Below are 25,378 nucleotides of genomic sequence, written 5' to 3'. Positions count from 1 at the left end.
ATGCCACACAGCTTGTGGGATCTTAGTTCTCTGACCAGGAACTGAACCCGTGCCCTTGGCAATGAAAGTGTGGAGTCCTAACCACTGAATCACCAGGGAATTTCCCACAATTTTATTTTTATTTTATTTTTTCTTTTGAGATGTGCTGCACAGCTTGGACAATTTTTAAAGGTTATGCTCCATTTATAGTTATGATAAAATGTCAGCTATATTCCTTGTGTTGTACAATATATTCTTGTAGCTTATTTGTTTTATACAGAGCAGTTCGTACCTCTTAATCCTCTTCCCTTATCTTTTTCCTCCTCCCTTCCCTCTTCCCGCTGGTTTATTCTCTATAAATACCAGTTTATTCTCTGTATCTATGAGTCTGTTTCTGTTTTGTTATATTCATTTGTTTTCTTTTTAAAACCATATATGAGTGAAAACGTACAGTATTTATCTTTCTCTGCCTGACTTATTTTATAAGTATAAAACCCTCAGGTCCATTCATGTAATTTAAAATGGCAAGATTTTGCTTTTTATGGCAGAATAATGTTCCATTTTCTATATATGTCTCACACGTCTTCTTTATTCATTCATCTGTCAATGGACACTTAGATTACTTTCATATCTTACCAACTGTAAATAATGCTGCTATGAAAAGTGGGGTACATGTATCTCTCTGAATTAGTGTTTTTGTTTCTTACAGATATATACCCAGAAGTGGAATTCCTGGGTCATATGGTAGCTCTATTTTTAGTTTTTTGAGAAACTTCCATACTCTTTTCCATTCCCACCAACAGTGCATGAGGGTTCCCTTTTCTCCACATCTTTGTCAACATTTGTTAGTTGTGGTCTCTTTGATGATAGGCCATTCTGACAGGTTTGAGGTGATAGCTCATTATGATTTTAATTTGCATTTCCCTGATGATTGGCCATGTTGAGCATTTTTTCATGTGCCTATTGGCCATCTGCATTTCATCTGTGGAATAGTGTCTGTTCGGGTCTTCTGCCTATTTTCTAGTCAAGTTGTTTGTTTATTGATGTTGATTTGTGTGAGCTGTCTTTATATTTTGGATATTAATCCTTTATCAGTCATATCATTTACAAATATTTTCTCCCAGGTTGTCTTTTTGTTTTTTCAATGGTTTCCTTTTCTATGCAGAAGCTTTTCAGTTTAATTAGGTCCTATTTGTTTATTTTTGCTTTTATTTCCTTTATTTTTAGGATACAGATTAAAAAAAAAAGTATTGCTATGATTTATGTCAAAGAGAGTTCTGCCCATGTTTTCCTCCAGGAGTTTTATGATTTCTGGTCTTATATTTAGGTCTTTAATCCATTTTGAGTTTATTTTTGCATATGGTGTTAGAGAATGTTCTAATTTCATTCTTATGTAGCTGTCCAGTTTTCCCAGCATCATTTGTTGAAGAGCCTGTCTTTTCCCCATTGTATATTCTTGCCTCCTTTGTCGTAGATTAATTGACCATAAGTGTATAGGTTTATTTCTGGGCTCTCGATTCTTGTCCTCTGATTGTGTGACTGTTTCTGTGCCCTACCACACTGTTTTCATCACTGTAGACTGTAGTGTCCTCCGAAGTTAGGGAGTAGGATTCCTCCAACTCTGTTCTTTTGAGAGCCCAGAAATCTAAGCACTGCACCATGAATGTGACTGATTTAGGGATTTAAAGACCATGATACAACCATAAACTCCTAAAATTGTGTAAGTTGGTAAATTTTGACCTCTAGTTCCATAAATTGGATGTAATTATAAGCAGAGACATTACTTTCATGGCAAAGGTCCATATAGTCAGAGTTATGGTTTTTCCAGTAGTCATGTATGGATGTAAGAGTTGGACCATAAAGAAAGCTGAGCACCAAAGAATTGATGCTTTTGAACTATGGTGTTGGAGAAGACTCGTGAAAGTCCCTTGAATTGCAAGGAGATCAAACTAGTCAATCCTAAAGGAAATCAGTCCTGAATATACATTGGAAGGATTGATGCTGAAACTGAAACTCCAATACTTTGGCCACCTGATGCGAAGAACTGACTCATTAGAAAAGACTCTGATGGTGGGAAAGATTGAAGGTGGGAGGAGAAGGGGACGACAGAGGAGGAGATGATTGGACGGCCTCACTGACTTGATGGACATGAGTTTGAGCAAGCTCTGGGAGTTGGTGATGGACAGGGAAGCCTTGGCATGCTGCAATTCATGGGGTCACAAAGAGCTGGACACGACTGAGTGACTGAACTGAATACTGAATTTTGTGATTATACAGTGGCATTAATATGATGCCTACCATAAAACATTTCTAAAGCATAAAAGCAGAATTTCTTTGTATCATTAGGTTGGCCTAAATTGAATTAATTTGTTCTCAAAATATATAATGTGTTATTATATAATAACATTCAGTTGCTATGATAAAGTTTATGTTAAGCAATTGTGTTTGCTTTCTTAAAGTTTATCAGGTCTTTAGAGGGGGCAAGAGGAGGGGGAGAAAATGACTCAAGCATCTAAAAATGCAATCTACGGGAAACTTAGAGTGTTTTCCTCCTGGTAAATATTCCTATTACAAATCTCTCTTCTCAAATCTTTCCTTCATCTTAGAGCCCAACACCTATAATGCCTAAGTATGTAAATACTACAAATCACAATTATTAACATTTTTTAAGGACTTAGTATATGCCAGGCTCTGTATAAGCCTTTAAGCCTAGGAGAAAGGACTATAGTTATGCTAACTTTACAGAGAGGAAGAACTGAGGCTCAGAGAGTTTAAGTAATTTGCCCAAATCACAGAAATAGTGAATTAAGTGTGGAGCCTAGGGTTGTCTGAGTCCAAGCTCTTAAACTGTAAATAGTTGTAGAGCTTCGCTCCAAGAAATAGATACCTACTGAAGTACATGAGGATGATTATTATAATGAGGATGCTTCTCCTACAGTTTTGAACAAGTCATACTCTTCTTTCATCCCAAACTGCTCCTTAGTTTAATTTAAATTATCAGATCAAAATATGAGATGAGATGCATTTGGGGCCATTATCTTTTTTCTTGACTTCAATACAGGGCCTACTTGACACTTTTTGATGTATTATAGAGCATATCGCATTTTATGATGCCACGTAATTATGAGGTTGTCATCAGCAATGATTCTTAATAGGAGATCTAAAACATCCCTGTGAAATTGCTGATGTAGGCTTAGTGGACATGTTCTCCACTAGATGGGGTGAGGCAATGGGAGATGAGATATGAGTGATGATCAGGCATCAAAGAGCATGGCAAAAGCCAGTATCTTAGGTAGGGTCTACCTGTGTAACCTAAAAAGATCATTATGGAACAAGAGTGTTTTTATTTTCTTGGTTATTTTTTTTGTTTGGGTGATAAAAATACAAGGTGTTCTCAAATTACCAAAATACCCCTTTCATAGAAAGATGGTAAAGGACTTCCCTGGCAGTCCAGTGGTTAAGACTCCCTCACTTCCACTGCAGGGGCATGGGTTTGATCCCTGGTCGGGAAACTAAGATCTGCATGCCATGTGGTATGGCCAAAAAAAGAAAAGAAAGATGGTAAAAACACCAACAAAAAAATCTAATTCGGATGTCACACCTTACATATTAATAGATGTATACCAGTAAACTACAGGCAGGTGATTTCTGGGAATGCTATCTAGGAGGCAGCAACCTACAAAGTTGGGATAATGTCAAAGCATATGGTACATGCCCTAAGCAAGCAAGCAAGCAATATATAGTGCCATCTCCATGGCTGGAATACAAAGGTCCAGGGTGAAAGTGGGAGTGATCCTTCTAACATTTATACTTAATAATTCACTCTTAGAAAGTTTGCTTTTTGTCCCTGCAACTCTGGGTTCAGTGGGTTTTGAGGTTCTGTTTCTCAAGGAATGCTTTCTTCAGATAACTCAGGAATTATTAATAAATTGGTTCTGTTAAATTGGAAGCTGACATTTCCTCCTGGTCATCTTGTGTGAAAGTGTGAAAGTCACTCAGTCGTGTCCTACTCTTTGTGACCCCATGGACTATACAGTCCATGGAATTCTCCAGGCCAGAATACTGGAGTGGGTAGCCTTTCCCTTCTCCAGGGGATCTTCCTAACCCAGGGATCAAACCTAGGTCTCCTGCATTGCAGGCAGATTCTTTACCAGCTGAGCCACAAGAGAAGCCCAAGAATACTGGAGGGGGTAGCCTATCCCTTCTCCAGCGGATCTTCCTGACCCAGGAATCGAACTGGGATCTCCTGGATTGCAGGCAGATTCTTTCCAACTGATCTATCAGGGAAGTGGTCATCTTGGGCTCCTCATACCTTGGTAGGATGACCCAAGCCTTCATTTCCACAGGATTCATGCCCTTTGTGTTTCTGCCTTTATTGCTTTGCTGTGGCTTTACATTGATGGCTATTGGCTATGGGGATGTTAAGAGGTAACCTGGTTAAGCCACTGGGAGCAGACAGGATTCTCCTTACTGCTATTAGTGTCAGCAACCTAATTTCCACTTGATAATCAGAATCAGTCACCCTATCCAATGTTGTAAGCCCCTTTTCTGGCATTGACTCAAGAGTATGCAGTCATGGGCTCCTGCAGCTAGGCATGCAGGAAGAGAGTTCTGGGGGTTTCCTCTTGCTCTATGCCACATTTTCTTATTTTCTGGGAGTGGCTACTTCTTTCCAAGATATCAGCTCCTGTCAGCAACCCCTCTTCTATGGCTCAGGGTCTCACCAGTCATGGGCTCCTCATACTATTGGGTCAATGGCAGAAAAGGGGCTTACAACATTAGACAGGGCAACTGATTCTGATTATCTAGTGGAAATTAGGTTGCTGATACTAATAGCAGTAAGGAGAATTCTGTCTGCTCCCAGTGGCTTCACCAGGTTACCTGTTAATATTCCCATAGCCAATAGCCATCAATGTAAAACCATAGCAAAACAATAAAGGCAGAACCACAAAGGGCATGAATCCTGTGGAAATGAAGGTTTGGGTCATCCTACCAAACAAAGAATCCCCTCCAGCCAAGGTGCTGGCAGAGGTAAAGGGAACATGGAATAGATGGTGGAAGAAGGCAGCTATGAGTACCAGCTTACCCTCCTGGCTGTCTATTGAAGAAAGGTCTTTAACTACTGTATCTTATATCTTGATTATTTCTCCTTCTGCACTTTCCTACTGTCTGGCATGAAAAACACTAGTGGCTAACTTTGCAGTTTAGGCTCCAGATGGAAGAATAACTGAGCTGACATCACTTGGCAACAATGCAGTTGGTAACTGGTGGACCGTGTGCCTCTCTGTGTTACCCACCCCCATCCATTCCTTGCTCTGTTTGCCCTGTGCCCCAGGAAGCTAAGCTCCAAGGACTGTATCATGCAGGCTCATTGCTCACTTGAGAGTTCCATCAGTGGAAGGCACTGGTAAGAGTGTGGCGTGCAGGAGTAGAGAGCTCTGGGGGGTTTCCCCTGCTCTGTGCCACATTTTCTTATTTTCTGGGAGTGGCTGCGTCCTTCCAAGATATCAGCTCCTATCAGCAATCCCTCTTCTATGGCTCAGGGTCTCACCAGTCTCAGGAAACTCCATTTCCTTCCCCTTGCCTTTTCAAGCAAGCATGGTAATAATTTCCTGCTATTGATGGCCTCTGGCTACCTCAACCTCCCTTTTTGGTGCTCACACTTTTTGAATAGTCCCTTCATTAAAGTTTCTTGAAAAATTTGAATTAGTTCAGTTTCCTACTGAGGCTCTGACTGATAGCTGAACCATTTAAAGGTGAGATGCAGAATTCTCAAAGTAAATCTGTTTATTATTAAAAAATAAATCAACCCATAAATTGTTTTTAAAAGGGTGGGAGATGAAAGTCGTTCTTTTTTAAAACATAATTTATTTTTAATTTTAATATTGGTTTCTTTCTTTTTTAAAAAACATTTATTTGTTTGGCTGCACCAGATCTTAGTTGTGGCCTGTGGGATCTAGTTCCCTGACGAGGGATAGAACCGAGGCTGCCTGCACTGGGAGCACGGAGTCTCAGCCATTGGACCATCAGGGAAGTCCCTGTTTTCTCTTTTATAATTGTATTCATTTATTTATTTTTATTTTTGGCTGTGCTGGGTCTTTGTTGCTGCTTGGGCTTTTCTCTAGTTGCGGGAAGTGGGGGCTACTCTCTGGTCGCCTATGCAGGCGTCTCATTGTGCTGGCTTCTCTTGTGGAGCACAGGCTCTACGGCACACAGGTTTAGTAGTTGTGGCGCATGAGCTTAGTTGCTTTGAGGTATGTGGGATCTTCCTGAATCAGGGATCAAACCAGTGTCTCCTGCATTGGCAGGTGGATTCTTTACTACTGAGCCACCAGGGAAGCCGCTAAAGATAATTTATTATTAAATGAAGAAGTCATGAAGCAAAATGAAGTGGTATAGATGTCAAAGATAAATTTAAAAAGGCATTTTCGTCAAATACTCTCCCTAAGGTTAGAAACGGGAAGCATATCAAATGAGAAGGTACTTATTCTTTTTCAAAGGCCTGTAATTTCAAAAGAAAACTTCTCTCTGAAAATACAAATCATCCTTATTACATAAAAGATATAATTTAAGAGTCTGAGAAAAGAGACTTCTTAACTCACAAGCAAGCGGTATTTCCCAGTCACTTTTAGGAATGTTTGTCTTTAATCAGTGGGTTTAAAAAGCATCTCTTCCACCTTCCAAACCAACATGAATCCACCACTGATCTATGACATTTGATCCACATCTTCACATGCTTCCTTTTCTGCAATTTCAGAAAATCAGATTTGGAGAAAAAGGAAGGATTTAAGAGAACTACAGGTGGGTCCCTAGTAAATAACCTAACAAAACAGAATCTGTTTTTCCATTCACATGACACATCTACAGTTGCTCACTTCTACTTACCTCGATTATGTATTTCGTATTAAAAAAAATCTCATATGTGCATCTCAACACAGGGCCATATGCAAGAACCCTATTCTCTCCCCGACGTCTCTCCAGCCATACTGCCCATGACATTGTCCTGAGCTCATCAAGGGTCTCAATTGGGTCAGAGAAAAACCTTGGGAATTCTCTTACCATGGTTTAAAAATTACATTTACCACTTGTTTTAAATGACAAGATTAAGAAGTCAGAGGGAAAACCACCATTTTTATCAATAAATGCTGTGTAATTTACTCTTGCAAATGCAGAAGGCATTTGCTGCTCTGCATGATGACAGGAAACTATGGGGTCCTGGAGTGCCCCCTTGAGCAGTCCCCCTGCTAAGCTTCACACTGGCAAACTTGCAATCATGGAGCCGATCACAGGCTCCACAGAAGGGATGCTTTCAATCAGGTGCATGATGAGCTAAACACTATCAAATCTGAGGAAGACAGCAGACCATTTAGCCCTCCAGGCTTCTGATGGCTTTAAATGACACTGATTATCATCACACCTGCCCTCCTTGTAACAAAAGTCCGTGCTGTGGCTCCAGGGTACTCACAGAGCTCTCCATTCAACTTTTAGGACAGATGGAAGCTATCAGCTGAAATCCAGTGATCTAGCGGGAGTCCGAGCTTCCAGGACTCTGCAAGCCCCAAGCACCTGACATCATTTGGATGCCTTCAAAGGAAATACCCACAGTTTTGTTCTCTCTGATATCAGAATAGCAGAAGCCATCTGCCACTTTCTTTACTCAAAATCCACAGGGGTGTATATGTATGACTGAGTCCCTTTTCTATTCACCTGAAACTACCACAGCATTGTTAGTTGGCTTCAATACAAAACAAAAAGTTTAAAGTTTGAAAAATAAATCCACAAGGATTGGCAGGAGGAAGTAAGGGTTGGCTGAGGCAGGGTTGGCTGAGGCAGGGTGGGATGGAGTGTGAAGCAGGACAGGCAAGTGGCTGAAGGCCAGAGGCAGCCTGGCTTCTGTGGCCTCCTGGCCTGGCCCAGCCTGTATCCCTGCTTCTGTGGCCCCATCACCTGAATTCACAAAGTTTCTTCTGTTCACTCCCAATGCCATGACTGTTGCACTAAAATGAACGCATAAATGCATATGCACGGTCATCACAGTACCCAGGCTTTGGTGTTTGACTTGTGACATCAAGGGGTGAAAATTTTCTGTTTTTTTTTTTTTTTTTTGCTTAGACCTCAGGCACCAGCATAATTCCTCTGCATTGTTGACCAAAGGTCACCGGAAAGGACATTCACCCTGGTGAACTAGATTATCAGAAACATCTGTGTCCACCTCCTCCCAGGAGGCATCAAGTCCTAGGTGTGGCTGACAGCTCCCACTGTGAGTGAAACCCTCCTCATGGACTCCCCAGAAAGTGTTTTCCCTAAGGATTTTTTCAAAATGCTGTTTTTCTCCAAAGGGGTCTCTGCTATGTTTTGCCTTATGAGAAAATTAGGGAAGTATTTGGAAGCCCCAAAATATGTATCAGGAGAGTTACACAAGCCTGTGGAGACATTACCAGATGCCAGGAGTTCAAGGTATGACACCAGAGCCTGAGCTTGGAACCCACCTGTGGAAGGAGCCGAAACCAAACTGTTGCCCCCAAACTCAGCCACCAGCTGACCTGACCCCACTGTGAACAGGGTGAACAAGATTTAGAGGATTCCAGGGGTTTTGGTTAACAGGAAATACAAATGGAAATTAAAAAAAAAAAAACAAACCTGAATGGAACTCAGCTCTCCACAGACAGAATCCACATGGGTGTCCCAGCTCACTGAATTAGCACCACTTTTGTAGAAGCAAAGACACCAGAGGCTGAAATTTCTTCAAGTTCATTTTTTCCATCTCATAATTTTTCTGCTCTTTCTCTGACAAACTGACCAATGGAAAAAGAGCTCTCCCCTTCTCCCTATTTCGAAGTGTGGCCATTTTCCTTTTGCTCTAGCTATTTTTGTATTTTTCATCATGAGGCTTAGGGCTTCCCTGATAGCTCAAACAATAAAGCATACGCCTGCAATGCAGGAGACCCAGGTTCAAACACTGGGTTGGGAAGATCCCCTGAAGAAGGGAACAGCTACCCACTCCAGTATTCTGACCTAGAGAATTCCATGGACTGTATAGTCCATGGCGTAGCAAAGAGTCGCACATGACTAAGTGACTAACACACCTTGGGGGAAGCTATGTTAATAGCAAACTAGGAGATACATTCCTTTTAAAAATAATTGGAAAAATTATAAAAACCAAATTCCCTCAATAATTAGAAGTTATTGTGACATTTGTTTTTATTCCTCAGGCTGGGCTTAGAGGTGAGAAGGGAACGGCAACCCACTCCAGTATTCTTGCCTGGAGACTCCCCATGGACAGAGGAGCCTGGTGGGCTACAGTCCATGGGGTCGCAAAGAGTTGGACACGATTGAGCGACTAACACACACTTTCTGGGTTAGACTCTTCCAGGGCTGGAGTGATACCCGAGGGCAGCCTCGCCCAACCCTACTTGGACCAGGAGGCTGGCCGGCCTCTCAGCGAGCTTGAGTCAGCTCTCCTCCAACAGGTAAACACCGCCCAGGAACTCCCTGACTTCGAGCTCCACGCTGGACAGGTGCCACTTCAGGGTGTTGCGGCAGTTGTCATCAAGGGTGGTGGTGTAGACCACCTTGGTACTTGAGATAGAGGATGGTGGTGCTGAGGCAGCAGGCAGGCTCGAAGTTCACCTCCGCCTTGTAGATGTGCCACGTGCAACTGGGAGTTCAGGAGATGGTCTGGCTGCAGGAGGCCACCGCCAAGCCCAGGGACAGGTAGATGTCGTCGATGAAGTGCCAGTCTGAGTCGTACTTGATGGAGGATGTGTACCTTACTTCTGCTGGTGGTAAGGGGTCAAACACCACTCCTTCGCCAAAGGCCAGGGGGCATAACCTTGGCGAACAGCAGGAGACCAGGGGGTTGGAGAAAGAGAAGCTGGATTCAGGGCCGTGGGGGGATCCTGCATTGGGCCAGAGCCCCGCGGGCTGGTTCACGCTCCTCACTGCCCCGGGCCCTGAGAGAGACCAGTGACTGGGGCTGGGGAGAAGCCTAGAGTCTGGACTGTCCAGGATGCTGTTGCCTTTCTCTGTGTCCTTGTGCTCTGGCGCATCCTGCAGGCCACGCTGGCCCTCAGGGTGGTGCCTGTGGCTGGGCCCTCCGCCCCCTCACCCCAGTTAAGTCATTCTTCACTAAACATGTATTGGATCCTTACTATGTGCAAAATAGGTGTTGGGAGTATAAAAATGGATGTCAGTTACTGCTCTGGTATAAATCTAGCTGGGAGGCAGAGGTGTATACAAACTGTACAGTGTGATAGGCACTGTCAAATTGCCCTGGAACAAATTTGAATTTTACTCATTTATTTCATGACTTGGATTTATTTTAATCCCTTTCCCCCATGGCCTAGAAAATGGTCATTTTGGGGGGCATGTAAAATCTCAGAGAAATACAATCATTTTTAAAAGTTTAATTTTTATCCTGTCTTAGTAGAGGATATGGAGAAGGCAGTGGCAACCCGCTCCAGTACTCTTGCCTGGAAAATCCCATGGGCAGAGGAGCCTGGTGGGCTGCAGTCCATGGGGTAGCGAAGAGTCGGACACAACTGAGCGACTTCACTTTCACTTTTCACTTTCATGCATTGGAGACGGAAATGGCAGCCCACTCCAGTATTCTTGCCTGGAGAATCCCAGGGATGGGGGAGCCTGGTGGGCTGCCGTCTAAGGGGTTGCATAGCGTCGGACATGACTGAAGCGACTTAGCAGCAGCAGCAGCAGTAGAGGATATTAATTTCTAATGCAACAGAAAAAGATCTGGAGGGATACCCACCAGAGTGTTCCTAGTTGTTATCTCTGAGAAATAAAACTAAGAGGAAAAAATTTCATCATTACTTTATACCTGTATCATTTTCAGGTTCTTTCTTTGTGTGTGGGATGCCCCCCTTCATGTGTGTTACATGCCCCCCAAAATGACCCATCCACAGATAGAACCCACCACGGCAGTGAAAGCCCCAAGTCCTAACCGCTGGACCATCAAGGAACTCCAATTTTTTTTAGTTTTTACTTTAAAAAATGGTTAAAACTTCATGCAATTAAATAAGTAGTTTAAATGAAAGAAAGAAAGGAGATAATATTTATGGAAGATATCAGCAAGGAGACCTTAACAGCAAGAAGAATATTGACTTGGGCCTTAATGAGTAGGAGGAATTCATGGAGTGGAGAAGCGGTGTTGGATAAAACATAATCACAGAATATCTGATCGGTGTTTCAGATTGGTGTAGTATCTCCTTCACACCTGTCCCTGTAAATTAATTTGTTGATAGAATCTTGTCAGAAAGCAAATATGTATTGAGTTCCTGCTCTATGCCAGTGTAATAGATACCAAGGCAGTATAAGTCAGAGTTCTTGCTCTTAAAGCATTTACAGTTTCAACAGGGAGTTAAGACATTCTCAGAACAGTTAGAGACAGCCCATGGTTAAGTGCCAAGGAGTTTGGCCCATGAAAGAGCAGAAAAAGCTGAGTACACTGCCAAGGTTTCAGCCTGGGAGCCTTGGAACAGTGGTGCCATTTATAAAAATGGAAAGTTGGGAAAGGAGAGCTGTTTTGAAAGCAGAAATACCTATAGTAAAATATCACAGTCTATGTAAATTACTATTTGGCTATGCAAATGAGTAGAAATGCATAAGTAATGCTTAGACTGAAAGGTGCCAGAAACTATAATAATCTCTACCTTTTATTGAATGTAGCCTGGGTGCCAGGCACTGTGCAGAGTTATTTGCATACATTATCATTTAATCTTCACAACAAATCTATGAGGCCATCATGACGGCCATTTTTCAAATGAGGAAGTCTGGGAGAGGTTGGTCTTGCAACCAGTGGGAAAGTGACGTGTCAAGATGAGGACATGTCTGTCCAACTCCAAATTGCTATGACACTATGCTGTGTCATCCAGGTGGGTGTACAAGATACCAACTCTGCCCTGCAGTGTGAGTTGAAGGCACAGGCAGGTGTCCCAGTAGGCGTCAACCAACTCCTCAAACAGCTCTATCGCAAGGACCACCACCAACATCATCAGAGAAACTCAGAGAAGGTGATAACTACACCTTGGAGTGGGCAGAGAAGGCCTCTGGGAGGAGTGGAGGTTTGAGCTAGGCCTTAAATAATGGATCGAATTTTAATAGGGCAGGAAATGGCAGTCCAGACCAAGGAGGCTGGAGATGCAAAGGAGAGAAAATAGACACGGAGAAGGCATGCATGTGGTGGAGAATCTGGGTTGGGGCCTGAAGGAAAGTCAAATGTAGAAAATCAGATGTGAAAGCCCTTGAGTGTCTTTGGAGGAAGGAAACAGCCTTAATAGAATTTTGAGTGGAGATGAAAGAGTGGTGAAAAGAGACTATCTGGTATGATTAAAGTGATCTTTTCTGGTCAGCTGTAATACTCAGGATAGATTGGAATTAGCCACTTAAACTAGATAAGATCTGGGTTGGTATTAGTCTTTGAATGGCAAGAGGAAAGATGGAAAAGAAGGAGGTACATGTGAGAAATGTTTTAAGGGAAAAATAGAGATGCTTGGCAACTGAGTGGATTCAGAAAGACAGGAAAGGAAACAGAAAAGAATCTAGGATTTGACTTGTGGTTGCTGGAAGAATAATGATACCTTTGAGATCAGGATCAAGGATAGACTGAGCTTGCTTTGGTGACTGTGTTGTGGCCTTTCTCGGGGGAGAGAAGGTAGAATGTGGAAAGCAAAGGACAGACGAGTAAGGAGGGTGAAGAGCCTGGGAAGAAAGAGAGAGAGAGAAGTATCAGGGGGTCAGAGTCAAGAAAACTAAGAGGGCAGGCAGGAAGTCTCAAAAACTTCAGAAGTGACCACCAGGGTCAAACAGTATAGATATGTCTAGAAGAATCAACAGGAAAAAGACCACTGGCTTCGATAAAATCCATATGCAGGCTTCCCTTGTAGCTCAGTTGGGAAAGAATCTGCCTGCAATGCAGGAAACCTGGGTTTGATTCCTGGATCAGGAAGATCCCTTGGAGAAGAAAATGGCAACCAACTCCAGTATTCCTGCCTGGGGAATCCCATGGACAGAGAAGCCTGGAAGGCTACAGTCCATAGCGTCGCAAGAGTCGGACACAACTTAGTGATTAAACTACCATATGCAGGTTTTTGTCTTTCAGTAAAAACTACCAAACAAGCTAGACAGAGGATGCTGGAAAGAGGGTGATGATCCTGTACCCACGCAGGTAACGTTCCTTGAGCACCTATGTGCTCAGTCTCAGGTGATGGCTGAGCTCTATCCATCCCATTGACAAGGCTGTATTATTCATGCTTTCTTATAGAGAGAGACTGAAGCTCAAAGAAGTGAATTAATTCTCCCAAGGCCTTGAAAGTGAAAGTGAAAGTCACTCGGTTGTGTCAACCCAATGGACTGTAGCCCACCAGGCTCTTCTGTCCATGGAATTTTCCAGGCAAAAATACTGGAGTGGGTTGCCATTCCCTTCTCTAGGGGATCTTCTTGACCCAGGGATCAAATTTAGGTCTCCTACATTGCAGGCAGATTCTTTACCATCTGAGCCACCTATGGAGGGAGACTGAAGCTCAAGGAAGTGAATTAACTCTCCCAAGGCCTTACATTGGAAGTAATGGAACTAGATCTCCAACCAGGTCTGTGTGTTTCTAAAGGACCTTCCCACTTTCCACCTCAGCAGTGTCTGTGCTGGAATGTGTGATGATGGTACCATAATAATAATATGAACATCTACCATTTAGTGAGCACTTTCTGGCACTATCATGTATATTAATTTTATTTTGTGACACCCTTTAAGGGAGGTGTTATTAACCCTATTTTATAGCTGGGGAGATTGAAGCTCAAAGGGGTTAAGCAGCATGACCAGAGTCACACAGCTAGAAAGTGGTTGAAGTGGCCTATGTGTGGAGCAGTGGTCTTCTATTGCCTCTCAGAAATTTCTTTCTTTTGGCTACATCACCTGGCATGTGGGATCTTAGTTCCCCAACCAGGGATTGAACCCTGCAATGGAGGCGAGGAGTCTTAACCACTGGACCACCAGGGAAGTCCCTTGAGAATTTCTTAAAGGAGGACTTCCCTGGTGGTCCAATGGTTAAGAACCTGCCTTCTTTTGCAGGGGACACGGGTTCAATCCTTGGTCTGGGAAGATTCCACATGCTGTGGAGCAACTAAGCCTGTGTGCCACAACTACTGAAACCTGCGCTCTAGAGCTTGTGCTCTGCAACAAGGGAAGCCTCCGAAGTGAGAAGCCCGTGCACCACAACGAAGAGTAGCCCCTGCTCACTGCAACTAGAGAAAGCCCAAGCAAAGCAATGAAGACCCAAAGTGAAAGTGAAAGTCGCTCAGTCGTGTCCGACTCTTTGCGACCCCATAGACTATACAGTCCATGGAATTCTCCAGGCTAGAATACTGGAGTGGGTAGCCTTTCCCTTCTCCAGGGGATCTTCCCAACCCAGGGTTCGAACCCAGGTCTCCCACATTGCAGGCAGATTCTTTACCAGCTGAGCCACCAGGGAAAGCCCAAGAATACTGGAGTGGGTAGCCTATCCCTTCTCCACGGAATCTTTCTGACCCAGGAATTGAACTGGGGTCTCCTGCATTGTAGGCAGATTCTTTACCAGCTGAGCTATCAGGGAAGCCCAAAGAAGACCCAGCAAAGCCATAAATAAATAAATAAAACTTAAAAAAAGGAATTTCCTAAAGGAAACTTCTACTTGGGCCCCAGTAGGTGACTAGCTAGTGCTCCTAGATTTTATGTTGTTCATTGTATCATATGCAGTTATCACATACGTCCTGGGTGATTTTCAGTGATTCAAATGCTGAGCTTCTGGTGGCAGACTCCCTGCATAGCATCACCTCAAGACTGCTGTCCTGAACCACAGTGCTTTCTCTTTATCACATTCCTTGCTTCACTGCAGGTGTTGAGAGCACTGTGTGGCTTTTGAATTTGCTTTTCCTCAGGGATGGAGGAAGCCTTGAGAGTTCATCCTTTGCCTTAATTGTTAGGAGTGTCTGGGCAGAATCGGCACCCATGGCTGGCCAGTGCCGCTCCCTGGCAGTCCCAGTGGCCGGCATCACTTTTCCTGTCTGAACTTGGTGGGTAAAGCCTGGCTAGATTGATAGGGGTGTCCACCTGGCCATTGGAGCCTGTGAGACAGCTCTAATTCTCTCCCAGAACTTTGGCTCTGGCCTGGGCAAAACCCAGCAAAAGCACCATCTTAGTGACAGCAGCCTTGGTGGGGAGGAGGCAGACTCAGAAATTTCCCTGCAGGGTTCTGGGCAGAAAGAAAGTCAGAGATGGGCTGACACTGTGATTGGTGGCCCTGAGCAAGGAGGAGGGCAGTAGGCCAAGGATGTCTCTTCCCCTTAGTCGTTAGCGAGGGCCTCAGGGAAAATGTCAGCCTTCCTGATCTGGTATCATCTGGAGCCCCTGCTGTATAATGGAGTGATTCTCTCCGCACATGGTCAGCAGCAGACTTTTCTCAAGGTGAAAGCAATTAGGCCTTGGTCTCCTCCTCCCCTGCTGCCGGAAAGAAAAGGAAGATGGAAAGGGAAGCCGTCCCTGCTCCTGCTGAGGTCAGCCAGGCTGCCCTGGCCAGTTCCGGTAATTGGCTCCCTCACCTGCTCACACTTCTCACAGTTTGCCCTGGTCTCGGACGTTTCAGCGTCACTCAAGGCTGAGGCTCTGAAGAGGGCAGGAGCTGCTGCCTTTCCAGTTATCTCTAGAACAAAGAAAGAGGGCATCTCACCCTGCTCGGGGCAGAGAATTAGCTGGAATACCATGAGCGGAGCCTGAGCAGCATACACAGGTGGGGCTGGGCTGTGTGTGCTTCCTCTCTCTCTGGAAGATCCAAAGCCAGGTTGGAGAAAAGCTCTTTGGGAGGTGGAAGAATTTATTCATTCGGTTAACAGCTATGCCAAGCAGTCTGCTAGGAGTTTCTGGTGCCTGTCAGTTTGGAGCTGGGCAGAGTACAGTGGGTGCAGAAGGCAGAGGAGTGGGAGAGGTAAGGAGCAGGAACTATAAAGATCTGAATGTCACAACAGAGGAGGGCAGGACACCTTGGGGACCTGATGGACTATAGCAGTCAGGGAAGGCTGCTTGGAGGAAGAGGATTTTGAAAAAGGGATAAAATCTCTTGATAAAATGCTTGAAGGTAAAAAGGGTAAAAATTGAAAATAAAAGTTTCTGAATATTCCCTACCACTATCCCTAGTAGTAACAGCTGTTAATACATTGTTATGTAGTTTTGTAGGAATTTTCCATGTGTAGCCAGTTGTAAATATGTCTTTGGAACTCCTTTTTAAAAATGAGACTCTACTAAGCGTCTGTTCTGCTGGTTACTTTTTCTTATTTCACAATATATCCTGTGCCTTTTCCCACATCTATAGAGATTTGCCTCATTCCTTTTGAAGGCTGCGTGTGGTATGAGGAAGTAATTTTTGAAAGATAAAAGCTGAAGAATGTATGAGGTTAGGAAGGCAAAGGGGTGGTATCCTAAGGAACGGAATCTGGGAAAACAAAAACAACATAGATCTCCCTAACTATACTTCCTAACGTCTCCCTTCCTCCTGTTTTCAGACCTCCCTCCCTTGCCCGACTGCCACGTTTTCCCCACTCTAATTTGCAAAGCAGTTCAGCTCCTTTGTCTTGCCTAGCCCCGGGGAGTTTCATTCTTCATGCCAAAGCAACTTATTAAGTATTTTCTAAACAAAGATCCTGTATACCCAGAGAAAAATTACGCCACTCCCCTAACAGACAAAAGTAGCTGCAGGCAGTTGTGGTTTTAAATAGCAATTAAGGGGGGGAGCGTGAAATCTGTTACATAAAGCACCTGGCAGTTCATAAATGGTAGTTGTTTGTTACTATTATTATTTTACGTGTGCTGATGGATAAGTTGGCGGCAGCAAGAACCCTTCATCCTGGAGCACTCATCTCTTGGTTGGCAGTTTTTAAGCGTGCAGGGATGGTGTTTTATTCATCTTCAAACTCCCATCTCTCAGCACAGGGCCTGGCACAGAGCAGACATGCCAGAAATAAGTGTTGAGCTGAGCACTCAGGGGCTGGAGTGTGCTGCTCTGAGCAGACGCCGAGTCCTGGATGCTGTGGGCCTGATACAGATGCTTTGGAACACTAGAGCTCAGAATCAAAGACTTCTGGCCCTGGGGGATCTCATCATCAAGCTGGGTCTTAGGAAACATCATCTCATATCACGAACTGTAAAATATCGATAGACTCCCGATCAGTGCTATCTTCATTTCTTTTGTGTTTTGGAGGGGGGGCTAAGCTTCCCTCCTGGTTTTTTAGGCCTGAAATAGAAACAGTAATGTGCACAAATCTCTTTTTAAAAAACTTTTCATGGTGTATGGCAGAAACCAACACACTATTGTAATTATCCTTCAATTAAAAATAAATAAAAAACTTTATTTATTTTTAATTGAAGTATAATTTTTTATTTTTTGGCCACACCACACAGCATGTGGGATCTTAATTCCACCACCAGGGATCAAACCTGTACCTCCCTGCATTGGAGGCACAGAGTCTTAACCTCTGAACCACCAGGGAAGTCCCTGAAGCATAGTTGTGGTGTGATATTATTATAAATTACAGGTGTATAATATAGTGATTCACAATTGTAAAGGTTATACTCCATTTAGAGTTATTATAAAATATTAGCTATGTTTTCCATGTTGTAGAAATGTGCAGATCTTAAAAATCTTAAATGAACAGCTGGATAAATGTTTATACTGTAAATACCTTTATAATCACCATCCAGATCAAAATACAAACCATTTTCAGCACCCCAGAAAGCCTCCTATGGCCCCCTTTCAGGTGCATGTCCTTCCCCAATAGAAGCTACTCTTTATGACCTCCATCACCATCAACTAGTTATGTCTGTTTTTGAGCTTTTTATAAATAAAATCACAGAGTCTGGCTTCTTTCACTCAACGTAACTGTTAAGCTTCATCTGTGTCAGTACTAAGTTCTTGGTTACGTGTGGTGTAGCATTGCATTCAATGAACATATAACAAAGGACATTTGGTTTGTTCTTCTGAATAAAGCTGTTACAAATGTTCTCTTACAAATGTTTGGATGGCCTTAAGCACTTATTTCTCTTGGCTATATATATGTGAGTAGAATTGGTAGGTCAAAGCAGATACATATGTTTTGCTTTAATAAATTACTGCCAGTTTTCCAAAATGGTTGTGCCAGTTTGCACTCCCATTGGCAGTTCTGTTAGTTCGGCGTTCTTGCTGATACTTTCAGTCCCTTTAATTTCATCCATTTTGGTAGGTACGTAATGATACCTCATTTTTTTCATGTGTTTTCTCTAATAAGTAATAATATTGTTTTCATATGCTGATTTCATGTACTTATTGGCCATTTGGATGTCCTTTTCTTTCTTTTTTTATTTTTGGCTACACTTTTAAAATTTAAAAAAATTATTATTTTTGACTGCGCTGGGTCTTCATTGCAATGTGTGGGCTTTCTTTAGTTGTGGTGAGTGGGGGCTATGCTAATTGCAGTTCTTGGGTTTCTCTTGTTGGGGAGCACAGGCTTAGTTGCTCCTCGGCATGTGGAATCTTAGTTTCTGGACCAGGGATTGAACCTATGTCCTATGCATTGGCAGGCAGAGTCTTAACCACTTGGCCACCAGGGAAGTCTGTTGTCTGTTTCAATGAGTCTGTTCAACCTTGATTTTCTCAGCCAGAAGTGTCTCACCCACACTTCAGTGACCATCCTGGAGCTGCCTCCAGAGATTCTGCTCCTAAACCCTACATCACATGTCCAACCGACTCTTTGATATCTCTAACAGGATGACCCTCATGCCCCTCAAAAACAACATCCCAAACTGAAATCTTCATCTCCTCTTAGGCCCAAATCAGTTTACCTTCCTTTCTGCTCCAGCCAAGTTCATGATCCAGGCAATCATCTTCACTTGCACTGTCCCTCTTAATGCTCAGACCGCAGTTTCACATGGGCTTCCCAAGTGGCGCTAGCAGTAAAGAACCTGCCTGCCAACGCAGGAGATGTAAGAGACGCAGGTTTAGTACCTGGGTCCAAAAGATCTGCTGGAGGACAGCATTACAATCCACTCCAGTATTCTTGCCTGGAGAATCCCATGGACAGAGGAGCCTGGCGGGGTACACCGTCCATAGGGTCACAAAGAGTCGAACATGACTGAAGTGACTTTAACAAACAACACACAGTTTCACATATCTCAAGAAACCTTCACAACCCGTTTCCTTCTTACCCCTTCCATGCCCCTCCTTGTCCTGAGACCTCCTCAGGTCTCAGCTTACAGTTACTTCCTCTGGGTTAGGTGTTTCCTATGTGCTCCTCCAGCCACTTCCTTCCACATGTCATTTATCACACGCTGTTGTAATCACCAGGATCATTGCCTGAATCCCTGGATCAGCTGTCTGTTGTTCTTGCCTACTCAGCAGCCATCCCCTGCTTCTTAGTACTCCAGTCTTCCCTGGGACCATCCCGCCGTCCTCAGTCTGTGTGGTCTGGGTAGGGCTGCACGGAAGGGTGTGCCTGTCCCTCAGGCCTGGCTAGTTGTCATATTCCATCCTTAAGCTCCATAACTGGGTCAGTGTTAGGCATGGAATCAAGGTAGTTGATCAGAGCCAATCTTAGGGTTTTCTCTGGAACAAATGGGAAAGATTCTTTTCTGGGGGCGGGGGTTAGAGGAGGGATGGCACTGACAGGCTAAGAAGAAAAGCTGGAGCCAGGGACAGCCATCACACCACCAGAAGGAGAAAAGCTTCCTGAGAATGGAGGAAACTCAGAGGAGAGCAGGATCAAGGTAGGAAGAGATTGACTCCCACTGACACTTTTTTAATTAAAAAATATTTACTGTTTTTGGCTGTGCGGGGTCTTCGTTGCTGCACGGGCTTTTCTGAAGTTGCAGCAAGTAGGGGCTACTCTTTAGTTGTGTTGTGTGGACTTCTTATCCTGGTGGCTTCTCCTGTTGCAAAGCACGGGCTCTAGGATGCAAGGGCTTCAGTACTTGCAGGACGCCGGTTCAGTAGTTGCAGCTCTTAGGCTCTAGAGCACAGGCTCAATACTTGTGGCCCACAGGCTTATTTGCTCCATACCACATGCGGTCTTCCCAGATCAGGGATTGAATCCGTGTCTCCTGCATTGGCAGGCGGACTCTTTACTACTGAGTCACCAGGGAAGCCTCCACTGACATTTTGCAGCCCATGGATCAACCAGCCTGAGGCCCACCCTTCCAATCAACTTTTCAGTAAAGTGAGCCAACAAATTCCCCTTTGCTTAAGCCAGGGTGAGTTGGTTTCTGTCACTTGCAACCGAAAATGTACTAGTACACTCTCCCATTAGATTGCAAACTCTGTGAAGGCAGCAGTGCCTGGCATAGAATAGGAATTTAGCAAACAGGGGTTTAAGGAAGGAAAAGAAGGGCTCCTCTTTCTCAGTTTGCTAGTCCTTCCTTCCAATTTCTCCCACCTGATGATGCTCCAGCACCATCCTCAAGTTTCCCCTTGTCGGTCCAGGGGTCGCTCACCCTCCACCATGGATGTCTATTCCCTGATTGCTCTCTCAGCTTACCTGCTGTCCCATAGACACTCTGATGGCTGCTCCTCAGCTCTCTGTTCTCCACATTACCTTTGCTGATCAATCCAACCAGCCACACATTCTAAGTGGACGATTTCTCCTCTGTATTACTGGAGCACATAGATTCTACAATCCTTCATAGCATGTTTTTCATTTTTAGTGCTTTGATGGATTTTCTCATAATCTTCATTTAGCTTTAATGTCAAACTACAGAGTAGCAGTTGTTAAATGCCTAAGTTCAGAAGGCTGACTCAGCGAGTCAAATCCCAGCATTATCACTTGCCCGCTGTGTGACTTTGAGGAAGTGACTTAACCTCTCTGAGCCTCAGATGCCCCGTCTATAAAATGGAGATGATAACATGACTTACTTTATAGTGTTTTTGTGAGAAGTTAATGAATTGATTACTCTGAAAAGACTTATTTACACTCTGGGAAAATTACCACATGAGACATTTCACAAAGGAAGTGAAAGCAAGGCCAATTTTCCAAGTGGCTAAAGATGTTTTGTTGGCAGTGGGAAATGGGGCAGGCTAATAGCGTGAGCAACTTACCAGTAACTCCTAGTGGGTTCGTTTGTTTTCTGTATTCCATCTGTAATGTGTTCTGACATCACTAATGAAATTATCTTCAAGTGTTTGGCGTCTCATTAGGGTTTGAGAGCTGGAGTGGTGACCAAATGGATTTAACCACAAAGGGGCGCTGGTGGTGTTTGCTGCAAAAACATGGGGAATAGTGTTGCTTCCACTATATGTACATAAGAAGTTAGGTTCACCAACTGTGATTCCAGCACATGTACATACATGTTAGAGAGAAGATTCAGAACTCCTCCAGCCACTACCTAACTCTGAGATTGCACACAGCTGGGCTGCAGGAAAGCATTTCAGTTTGAAGAGCTTGGGCTTTGCAACTGGTCATCCCTGGGTTTAGGTTTCATCTCTGCCTGTTGCTTACTTGTGTGAACTTAAACTAGTAATTTAATCCTCTCTGAGTCTCAGTTTTCTCCTCTGTAGAAATGGATAAAGTAATTGCTTCTAAGGTGCCAATCTGAGGGGTGCCAGCTCAAAATATATTCTATATTATCAATAGCACCTATTTGACAAGGTGTCGTGAGGATTAAGTGAAATGGTTTCCACAGGCAATTAGTTCAGTGGTGTGCACATAGAAAACACTTGGTAAATAAGAGTTGCTATTATTAGTTATTGTACCTGCAGAAGTCCTTCTGTTATCATCGTCGTAATAGCAGGAGAGTGTAGAGTCAGGAGAGTTAATGAGGAAGCCTTTCTGAAGAGACTCTAAGGCTTAAACCGGATTTGAAAGGTAGGGAGGAAACTATTTTGGCTGAAAAGATCAGGGTGAGTTGTTTTGTAAAGGAAGAAGAGGGAACAGGTGTCTGTGTGGCCAAAACGAGATACTTGGATGCAGCTCAGCCCTGTCCTCAGGGCCCTCTTGGGCCCCGGCCAGTCGTGGGGAATCCCAGAAGCTTCTCTGGCTTGGCTGCAGAAGGAAACAGACATCTCCTATGGAGAGAAAGGGAAATCACCGAGCTGCTGCCTTGTGGTGCCTGAGATTGGGGCCAAACCGGCTGGCAGACAGATTTCCATGGGGTCAAGGGAGCTGGCGGGGTGAGGGCCTGAGGGTCAGTCCAGGGCTCTGGCCATGTGGCCCACTGGCCTGGGGGCTTCTTTTCTCTGCAAGGTTAGCATCTTCTTCCCAGATGCTCAGAATTCCTATCTTCTGTGTGCCAGCCCGGGGGTCTTCTCCAGGGAAGGGAGGTGAGCACTGTACAGGGAATGTTGAGAGTACTAAAACTCTGAGCTTCCAAAGTTCTTCATGGGACTTTATGCGAAAAACAGCCAGACCAGGCTTTTGGGCTATCTCCTGTCTGCCTCTCTGGATCCATCTCTCATCCTGCTCTGGGTCTGCCTGGTTTTGCTACACCTACAGGCTCTTTTGCCTTCTGGCTTCTTGCTAGGCCTATTCAATGAGGAGTCTGTGGATGACCGGCAAGAGGAGAGAGAGGTATTTACACCCCCAGCTCCCTCCACAAGCTAGCAGTACTCTGTGATGGACAGCCACTGATCTTCTACCAAAGGCCCTCTCCTGGGTCCGGGACTGTTTTCTCCTCTGTTCCTTCAGGCCTAGAGGTGGTGACAACTCCTCAGTTGTTACTAGCTCCAGGTCACCATGCTTCCCACTGAGGTTTTCTTACACTGGGCTTCCCTGGTAGCTCAAATGGTAAAGAATCTGTGTGCAATGCAGGAGACCCAGGTTCAATCCCTGGGTCGGGAAGATCCCTGGAGAAGGGAATGGCTACCAACTCCAGTATTCTTGCTTGGAGAATTCCATGGACAGAGGAGACTGGCGGGTTATAGTCCATGGGGTCGCAAAGAGTCGGACACAACCAAGTGACTAACACTTTCATTTTCACTATACGCTGTCTATACCATAGTAAATAAACCCTCTTCAAATGATTCTAATTTGAGGGTGCCATCTGCTTTCAGTTGAGACCCTGACTAATGCATTTGCCAAGTAAGGATTTTTTCATTGTCCTAAGGCAGAGAGAGAGAGAGAGAATGTGAATTCTTGTCTCATTATTGCTTCATGTACCTGAAGCTTGAGGTACAGACTTTAGACGTGTCTGCTCAAGTGTTTAGGCAAGAGCTCAAGAGTTTGCAGGTTTCAGTCTCTTTCCATCCTTCAGCTCTGTTTCCTTTGGATTTGCATGGCACTCAGGCATTCTCTTTACTTGGCAACCCCCAGCAAATCCAAGCTTATAGCCTCCCAATGTCAAGTCCAAAGCCAGGTTCATATCTTTCCCGATGGATTCAACAAAGGTCCAGTATACTTGTTGGCTCTGCATGGGTCACAAGATCACTCTTTTTAATATATATATATATATATATATATAAATTTATTTGGTGGTGCCAGGTCTTGGTTTTGGCACACGGGATCTTCTGTCTTTGATGTGGCATTGGGATTTTTTTTTTTTTTTTTTAGTTGTGTTATTCGAACTCTTAGTTGTGGCATGTGGGATCTAGTTCCCTGACCAGGAATTGAACCCAGGCCCCCTGCATTGGGAGTGTGGAATCTTAGCCACTGGACCACCAGGGAAGTGCCACAAGTTCACTCCTGAACCAATTGCTGTGACCAGGAAGATGGGATAAGCAAATGGCCAGATCTGAGTCACACATTCTCACTGAGAGCTTGAAATAGAGGTGTCAACTCCACCCAAATCACAAGGCCTAAGGGTGGGGGAAGGTGGTTCTCCAAAGAGTGAAGGTACTCTAACATAAAGAGGAGGTATGGATGTTGAGCAAGACAAAACCACAAGAATCTATTCTACTTGGCTGTTTGAATTTGGGTAAGTAACCTAACCTCTGGAACTTTTATGTCCTCTCCTCCAAGAGTACTAAGAATATCTAGTGATTCTTGAGCAGTTACTGTGTGTCAGGCCCTACACTAAGGGTTTTAGATGAATCTTTGTTTAGTAAGGACCATTATTTCCTCCTCTTTACAGAAAGATAAAACAACTTTCCCAGGATTCCAAAAGCCTAGATGTGGCAGAGATGGAACTTGAGCCCAGATTTGTCTGACCCAAGAGCATGTACTATTATACCCTGGTAACTCAGTCGGTAAAGAATCTGCCTGCAATGCAGGAGACCTGGGTTTGATCCCTGAGTTGGGAAGATCCCCTGGAGGAGGGCGTGGCAACCTTCTCCAGTATTCTTGCCTGGAGATGCCCCACAGACAGAGGAGCCTGGCGGGCTGTAGTCCATAGGGTCGCAAAGAGTCTGACATGACTGAGTGACTAAGCACAGCATAGCCTCTTATTTTGTTTTTATTTTTGGCTGCACTGGATCTTCATTATGACATATGAGATCTTCACTGCAGCGCATGTGGGCTCAGTAGTTGCGGCGTGAGGGTTTAGTTGCCCCATGGCGTGTGGGATCTTAGCTCCCTGACCAGTGATCGAACCCGCATCCCTTGCATTGGAAGGCAAATTCTTAAGCACTGGATTGCCTGGGAAGTCCCTGCCTCTTAGTTTAGAGCCCAGCTTGTAAAGTTGTGAGGACTAAGCTTGCAAGGTTGTTGTGAGGATTAAAATAGATGCAATAAAAATGATACAGCCAACGTTTATTATGCTCTTACTATGTGCCAGGCCCTGGCCCAATGTTCTAATAATGTGAGTTCATATTTAATCCTTGCAACAACTTTCTCAGCCATGAGAAGACTTAGCATAACCCCTGCCCGGTATGAATTCAGTGATACCTTCTCTTCCCTTATGCTCCTGACTTTCCTCTTCGTTTTGATTCAAGCACCTCTGCTGTGTGCCAGGGTCTTCAATGTCATTCAGAGTCTCTGAGCTATTTACCCTGCTGCCTAGAAGCTGAGAAAAACCAGGTTCGGGGCTCACAGGAGATTGGAGAAGTCTTCATGGGGAGACAGGGCTTGATCAGAGGAAAGGGAAAATAGGCCTGAGGGAAGTGATGTGATTAGTGTTATAGCATCTGTGTTTTTCCCCTGAGCATCTTTGGTCACTTTTAAACATCTCAGGGGAACTGGGGTTTACCCTTTGGGGAAGTGAGAGAGATTGAGAGTTGATGAGTCCAAAGCTTCACAGCAAGCTAATGTGAGGACCACATATAAATTCTGGTTTTCCCTCTAGTTCTCCGGGTTGTTTCATCCTGGTGTTAGTTGTCAATTATCTTTGCTTTTTAAAAAATTTTTAAACATTTGTTTCAGTTCAGTTTAGTCACTCAGTCGTGTTAGACTCTTTGCGACCCCATGAACCTCAGCACGCCAGGCCTCCCTGTCCATCACCAAATCCTGGAGTTCACCCAAACCCACGTCC

General features: G+C 44.2%; 1 pseudogene; it reads right to left on the bottom strand.

Moving 5' to 3' along the window:
* Positions 1-9,431: 9,431 nt before the first annotated feature.
* The window catches only part of LOC122426778, a 37,944-nt pseudogene continuing 21,997 nt past the window's right edge, over positions 9,432-25,378 (bottom strand).

The sequence above is a fragment of the Cervus canadensis genome, chromosome 24, assembly GCF_019320065.1.
Source record: "Cervus canadensis isolate Bull #8, Minnesota chromosome 24, ASM1932006v1, whole genome shotgun sequence".
Classification (NCBI taxonomy): domain Eukaryota; kingdom Metazoa; phylum Chordata; class Mammalia; order Artiodactyla; family Cervidae; genus Cervus; species Cervus canadensis.
Note: the sequence above shows the minus strand (reverse complement) of the source record. Positions and strands in the feature narration are given on the sequence as shown.